This window comes from Puma concolor, chromosome D2 (assembly GCF_028749965.1).
Source record: "Puma concolor isolate L17-30 chromosome D2, mPumCon1.1.hap2, whole genome shotgun sequence".
NCBI classification, from domain to species: domain Eukaryota; kingdom Metazoa; phylum Chordata; class Mammalia; order Carnivora; family Felidae; genus Puma; species Puma concolor.
The window spans coordinates 40734317-40741122 of record NC_141677.1 but is presented as its reverse complement, the minus strand read 5'-3'; the positions used below and the strand labels follow the sequence as shown (position 1 = coordinate 40741122).

Sequence of the window (6806 nt, the reverse complement as noted above, 5' to 3'; positions counted from 1 at the left end):
CCACGCTGCCATACCTCTGTGTACGGGCCAAAGGGTGGGTAATAGGGAGGAAGGAGCTCGAATAGAAGAGGGACTTGGTGGGGCATCTGGATGGCTCAGTTGGTTAAAGGTCTGGCTTTGGCTCAGGTAATGAGCCACGGTTTGTTGGTTTGAGCCCCATGTCAGGTTCTGAGCTGACAACCTGGAGCCTGCTTCAGATTCTGTGTCTTCCTCTCTCTCTCTGCCCCTCCCCTACGTAAGCTCACTCTCACACTCTCGCTCTCTCTCTCAAAAATAAATAAACATTTAAACATTTTTTAAAACTTTAAAAAAAGAAGGGCTTGGTGTTTGAGCTCTCCCTATTCTCAGCCTCTTGATGTTGAGCAAAATGCATCTCCAAACCTTAGATTTCTTTTTTGTAAAGTCAAGAGAATTGTAAAACCCACCTCATGAGCTTATAGTAAGAATCAAATGAAATAATGTTTATAAAACATCTGTAGGCTGTAAGGAACTCTGTTAGCTGAAAATGATGTGTTATTAAGGCCAGACTACTGAGAATCTTCACGTTAGCATGTTTTTGATGGAAAGAAGAAAATCCCACTCGAACTAGCTTAGGCCTAAGGAGCAGAGATTACTGGGAGGATACTCAGGTCGCTCACAGAATCAAAAACAGAACTTGAAACCAGAGTGACTCTGGAAACTGGAGGCTGATCCTGTGGGTTGTGCAGACTGGGAGCCCCTCCAACCCAGTCTGTTTCTCCTAGTGCTCAGTTTACATATCTGCAACACGACTCTACACCTAGAGGTTGGTATGAACTAATCCCCAGAAACTTTAACTAGTCCAGTTCTGGTCATATGCCCACTCCTGGACCCATCAGTGTAGTGAAGGAGGGAAGATTCCATACTTGGACCAGGTCTGGGTCAAATGCACATCCTTGTGGTCCGTGAAGCAACATCTATATGCCAAAGAAAAGATGGTGTGTGTGAGACGTACCTCACACAATGCCTGGCGGAGTTTTGTGTGGCTGGTATTCCTTAGGCCATAAGCAGTCCCCCGAGGTTTTACGCAGAATAGTAACATTGTTATACCTGAGCTTTAGGAGGGTCCCTCCGAAGGTAGGTGTTGGAAGAATGCATTGGAGAGAGCAAGATTGGAGCAAAGAACAGACGGGAAGGACACTATTACAGTGGTTCAGGAAGTTGACAATGTGGTAATGGGAAGAGGTGACCAGGTTGAAAGTACATGCAGGAGGTAGAACTGAGGGGTGACTGGATGGGAAGGTGAGAAACAGACATCGTCTTCTGGCTTCATAGATAGGCATGCTGTTCACTGAGAAGGAATCTGGGTGACCCTGCATGTGTGTGGTGACAGGTGACGACCTGGACGTCTTCCCTTGAAGTGTCCCAGGACAGAGGCAAGAGGTCCAATTTGCTGTTTAGGGTTTAGGAGAGACATCTAAGCAGAAGCTGTAAATGTGGGCACTGTTTTGGGGTGTTTTTTTTTTAACGTTTTATTTATTTTTGAGACAGGGAGAGACAAAGCATGAACGGGGGAGGGTCAGAGAGAGAGGGAGACACAGAATCTGAAACAGGCGCCAGGTTCTGAGCAGTAAGCACAGAGCCCGACGCGGGGCTCGAACTCACGGACAGTGAGATCGTGACCTGAGCTGAAGTCGGATGCTTAACCGACTGAGCCACCCAGGCGCCCCTTGGGGTGTTTTTTAACACTTTTTTTTTTTATCGTTTATTTATTTTGAGAGAGAGAGAGAGAGCACACAAGCAGGAGAGGGGCAGAGAGAGAGAATCCCAAGCAGGCTTTGTGCCGTTAGTACAGAGCCCGCCTCGGGGCTCGAACTCACGGACAGTGAGATCGTGACCTGAGCTGAAGTCGGATGCTTAACCGACTGAGCCACCCAGGCGCCCCTTGGGGTGTTTTTTAACACTTTTTTTTTTTATCGTTTATTTATTTTGAGAGAGAGAGAGAGAGCACACAAGCAGGAGAGGGGCAGAGAGAGAGAATCCCAAGCAGGCTTTGTGCCGTTAGTACAGAGCCCGACTCGGGGCTCGAACTCACGGACAGTGAGATCGTGACCTGAGCTGAAGTCGGATGCTTAACCGACTGAGCCACCCAGGCGCCCCTTGGGGTGTTTTTTAACACTTTTTTTTTTTATCATTTATTTATTTTGAGAGAGAGAGAGAGAGCACACAAGCAGGAGAGGGGCAGAGAGAGAGAATCCCAAGCAGGCTTTGTGCCGTTAGTACAGAGCCCGATGCAGGGCTTGAACTCACGAACCACGGCTGATCTTATGACGTGGGTCATGAGATCAGGACCTGAGCTAAAAACCAAGAGCAAGAGGCTCAACTGACTGAGCCACCCAGGCACCCCTTGGGTTTTAATTAGAGCCTGTGTTCAGCTCCTGTAACAGCAACCCAATTACATTGCTTTAACTGAGTGTGTTTTGTTGATGTTTGGTGCTGTACTTGTTGAAAAACTCTGATGAAAAACGTAATGAAAAGTCTAAAGGTAAGCAGGGCGAGGCCGTTCAGAGTTCCACAGTGCCTTCAGGTCCCAGGTACTCTCTGTAGGTCTGCTCTAGCTCGCCTCCCTGAGGAAGCCATCATCCGCAGCTTGTGGTCACACGTTGGCTGTTCCAGCTCTACTCCCCACACGCATTCCAGACAGGCAGAAGTTACAGCACCTTGTTAGAAAAGCAAAACTTTCCCAGAAATCCCCACAGACCCCTGCTGATGTGATGGCTCCTTGACCGAGTCTGGTCACGTGGCAAGCCTTAGCTCCAAGGGAGGCGGAGAAATGTAATTTTTAAAAAGTTAAGTTCCCAAGCCTGTTTGAAAGAAAGGACAGGAGAACGGGTAGTGAGTGACAAAGCAGCACAGGGATGGTGGCTAAAACCATGGCGGTAGAGGAAATTATCCTGGGACTGGGAGATGAGAAGGGCAAAGACCAAGGCAGAATCCCCATGAACACAAATTTGGAAGAGATTAAGAGGAAGAGGACAGGGATCAAGGAGACTGAAAGAGCGGCCGGTGGGGTAAGAGCAGTGTCAGAAGGGTGGTGTGTGTATGGGGCGCCGGGCGGCTCAGTCGGTTAAGTGCCAGACTTCAGCTCAGGTCATGATCTCACCGTCCCAGAGTCTGAGCCCCGCATCCAGCTCTGTGCCGACAGCTCAGAGCCTGGAGCCTGCTTCGGGTTCTGCGTCTCCCTCTCTCTCTGCCCCTCCCCTGCTTGCACTCTGTCAGTTTCTCTCAAAAATAAATAAACATTAAAAAAGTTTAAAAAAAAAAAAAAGAAGGGCTGGTGTGTGGAAGTCAAGGGAAACGAATGTTTCAGGAAGGAAGGAGGGATCCCCAGTTTAGAGTGGTTGGCCTGTCACCCAATGCCTGTTGTGTTGGTTCCAGAAAAATCTATTTTAAAGAATCTGCAAACTTCCAAGGGCCCCTTGCTTCTATTTGCATCTGCAGCCTCAGCCATGGGCCCCCTACCCTCTGATTGTGTCTCCTACAAGATTGTAGAGATTTGTGGTAGGAACTCACGTGTGAACATGAGGGTCTGACTTGTGTGGTGGAGCACACTTTAATGATTGAGGCTGAGGCCATGTTATCTGTGCTGGCGATTGGCTTTCTCACCTCGTTCATCCCATCCATAAACTGAGGGTAGGAGAGAGGGGAAGGTTGTTCAGTAGATGACCTCCCAGTGCCCTTCCAGCCCTGCCTGTGTGCCACCCATACTGTAATTACTTCAGATGGGAGAAGATAATTTTGCCAAAGAGGAAGTCCCCAGATGTGGCCAGATGAGACATCGGCGGGGGGGGGGGGGGGGGGGGGGGGGACAGATCCGAGAGGTTAAGACAAGGACCCGTAAGACTGTCTTGGCTCAACCCACAGTCTGTCCCTGAAAGCATGCAAATAAGGGATAGACACAGAAGTGAAAGTCACCTGACGGTGTAGAAGCATTCCTTCTGGAATAATCTCATGTGAACTGGTCTTCATGAAGGTGCGCGTTTATAAAACGAATGTGCAAAGTAGTCTCAGCGAGTCACTTCAGCCCGTAAGTGGTCGAACCAGAACCACTGGCTTTATGTCCAATCTTCCACCCAAGACTGTGCCCCTGGAGAGTCATAAACATGGGGATTTGGGGGGGGGGGGGGGGCTGTGCTCAGGCCCTGCCCACCCCGCTCCCCACAGAGGACAGGGAGAGAGAGGCACCCACACACACACACCTGCAGCAAAGCAGAGCATAGGTGGATGCAGCAGGCATCATGGGTGCCTCTCCTGGTCCCTCTCACAGCCCTGGTGAGCTTCTGCTGGTCCCACGGGAGACCCTTGCTGTCCCTGGGGAGTTTTGCTGGGCAGCTCCTGCTATGTGCGTACACTGCCATCTAGGGGCAGCCGGCTGAACTCAGTTTACCAAGCCACTGCTTGAGTGTGCATGTGTTGGGGGAGGAAAGGAGGGCTTTTCGGTCTGTGATGTCACCTTCCTCCCTGGAGCTTTCGTTCTCTTGGCTCTCCAATTTACCCACCCAGGAAAGACCATGTATTGCACTATTGCACACCCAACTCCTTGGAGTATCCTGATCTCCCCGCCCTGTAAGTGTCGCCGCTTTCCCCAGACTCTGCGCTAAGCTCCGCCCCCCCCTTACCTTCCCAGGCTCTGTGAGGTCCTAGCCACTCCTGTGTCTTTAGACATCTTCTGTGCACTGGCCACACTTCATGTTTCTCATCAGTCTTGCTCTCTCTCCTGAGCTCCCACAGCAATCTAGAATGAAAATCTGATCCTGTCAGCTCTCTCCCCTAAACCATGAGAGGCTCTTTTCACTGAATGTTCTACAGAGGCTGGCCAGGTCTGGTCACTGACCAGATCACATCTCAGACCACAGGCCAACCTCACGCTCATTGACCAGCCTGCCACCTCTAGTATAATGGTGGCCACACAGGCCACCCTTCAGGATCAGGTGTTGAAATCTGAGAGCTCAGGAAGGAATTGCCCCTGGCACAAGGAAGCTGCCTCACGCGGGGATCTAGGACCCAAGGCTCTCCAAAGTCCCCTTGCCTCATTTCCGGACAACTGATGAGTGACTCCAGCCCCTGCCTCCCCATGGGGTCCGTTGAGGCCTCCCTTGGAATGGCCTCACAGTTCGTTTTCTTCCGGCACCCCATCCTGCTTCCCCTCACTTTCTGCACACAAATCTCTGAATCCACTTCTGTGTCCTGTGTGCTTGGCCTCCACACATGCCATCAAGTCAGCTCAGGAGATCTTCCGCCCATTCCCTTCACCTGTGTGAAGAACATGTGGGGGGGGGCGGGGGGGTGGGGAGAGGAGAAAACCACTTGGGCCAGTCCCCTAGCCAGGTTCTTCAGGACAGGCCTGCGGGTGTATCCACATCACCGACTCCCAGAGCATCATTCCCACTCTGACACTGCTGTCCCACCTTGTTTCCACTGCTGCAGCTGCTTCTGACCAGCTGGTCCCCAACTTGCTCAGGGCTCCTGCCCGGCTTCTGCCCTCTGCCTCCTCTGTGAGTCTTTGGTGTTTGCCCCCACATTCGGGTGCCCCGGCGCGTTGCTGATCGCTTGGCTCAGATGCCACCATCCACAACCTTCCTTGGGCAGAACTTTTGTGCCAGTCTTGTAGATATGCCTGGCCGGCCCGTGAGGTCCTGACTTAGAGTCTGGGACCCACCCCAGGTCCAGTCAGTGTGCCCAGGATGGACGGTTTGTGGCACAGAGATGTGGCGAGGCGCCTCCCACGGGAGGGTAGCATGCCAGCTCTCTGAGATGCCCAGGAGAGGGCAGTGATGGGTGGCACACAGGATGTCTACTCCGTCTGCTGCTGGGAGTGCTGACTACAGATAATAAAGTAAAACAAATTTAGCTCCGTGCATTAGCATTTTGTAACCAGTCTTAGTATGAGTATGCAGATCCGGTTTTTGTGACTGCTGTATCCTTACTCGTTGATATTTAAAGGCAGTTGAAACATTTATGAGAATCTGAATCGTTAGAATTAGGAAGGGTATATAATTGATTACATGCAATGTTTAAGTGTTCGGGGAAATCTATCTTGTTGAAGTGATAAAAATTCAGCGTATTAATTGTAGGGAGAATACAGGCATACCTCGGCTCGGGCTTTGCTCTGTGATGTTTTGTAGATGTCGCACTTTTTACAGACTGAAGGTTTGCATCAGCCCTGCACCAAGCAAGTCTGTCACTGCCATTTTCCGACAGCCTTTGTGCCCTCGGGTCTCTGTGTTACATTTGGTAATTCTCACAGTATTTCAGACTTTTCCATTATTATCCTATTTGTTATACGGATCTGTGATCAGCGATCTTCGACATCCCAATGTAATTGTGTGGGGCGCCACGAAGCAAGCCCATACACGACCACGAAATCAGTTGATACATGTTGTGTGGCTTCTAACTGCTCCACTGACTGGACGTCCCCCCGTCTCTCGGCCTCTCCTCAGGTCTCCCTGTTCCCTGAGACACAACAATACTGAAATTAGGCCAATTAATAAACCCTACAGTGGCCCCTACCTGTTCAAATGAAAGGAAGGGTTTGTCGATGCAACAAATTGCATTGTTGTCTTATTTTAAGAAATCGCCACAGGGGCACCTGGGTGGCTCAGTTAAGGGACTGACTTCGGCTCAGGTCATGATCTCACAGTTGGTGAGTTTGAGCCCTGCATCGGGCTCTGTCCTGAGAGTTCAGAGTCTGGAGCCTGCTTCGGATTCTGTCTCTGGCTCTCTCTGCTCCTCCCCTTCTCTCTCTCTCTCTCTCTCTCTCTCTCTCTCTCTCTCTCAAATATAAATAA

The 6806-nt window shown here is 50.5% G+C and overlaps 1 long non-coding RNA gene across 1 annotated transcript; it reads right to left on the bottom strand.

Moving 5' to 3' along the window:
- Positions 1–3977: 3977 nt before the first annotated feature.
- On the bottom strand, positions 3978–5252 carry LOC147576022 (uncharacterized). The gene is made up of 2 exons (XR_015241996.1): positions 4218–5252; positions 3978–4105 (listed from the first exon to the last, which is right to left on the bottom strand). It is a non-coding gene; the product is annotated as an uncharacterized LOC147576022 (long non-coding RNA).
- Between the last annotated feature and the right edge of the window lie 1554 nt (positions 5253–6806).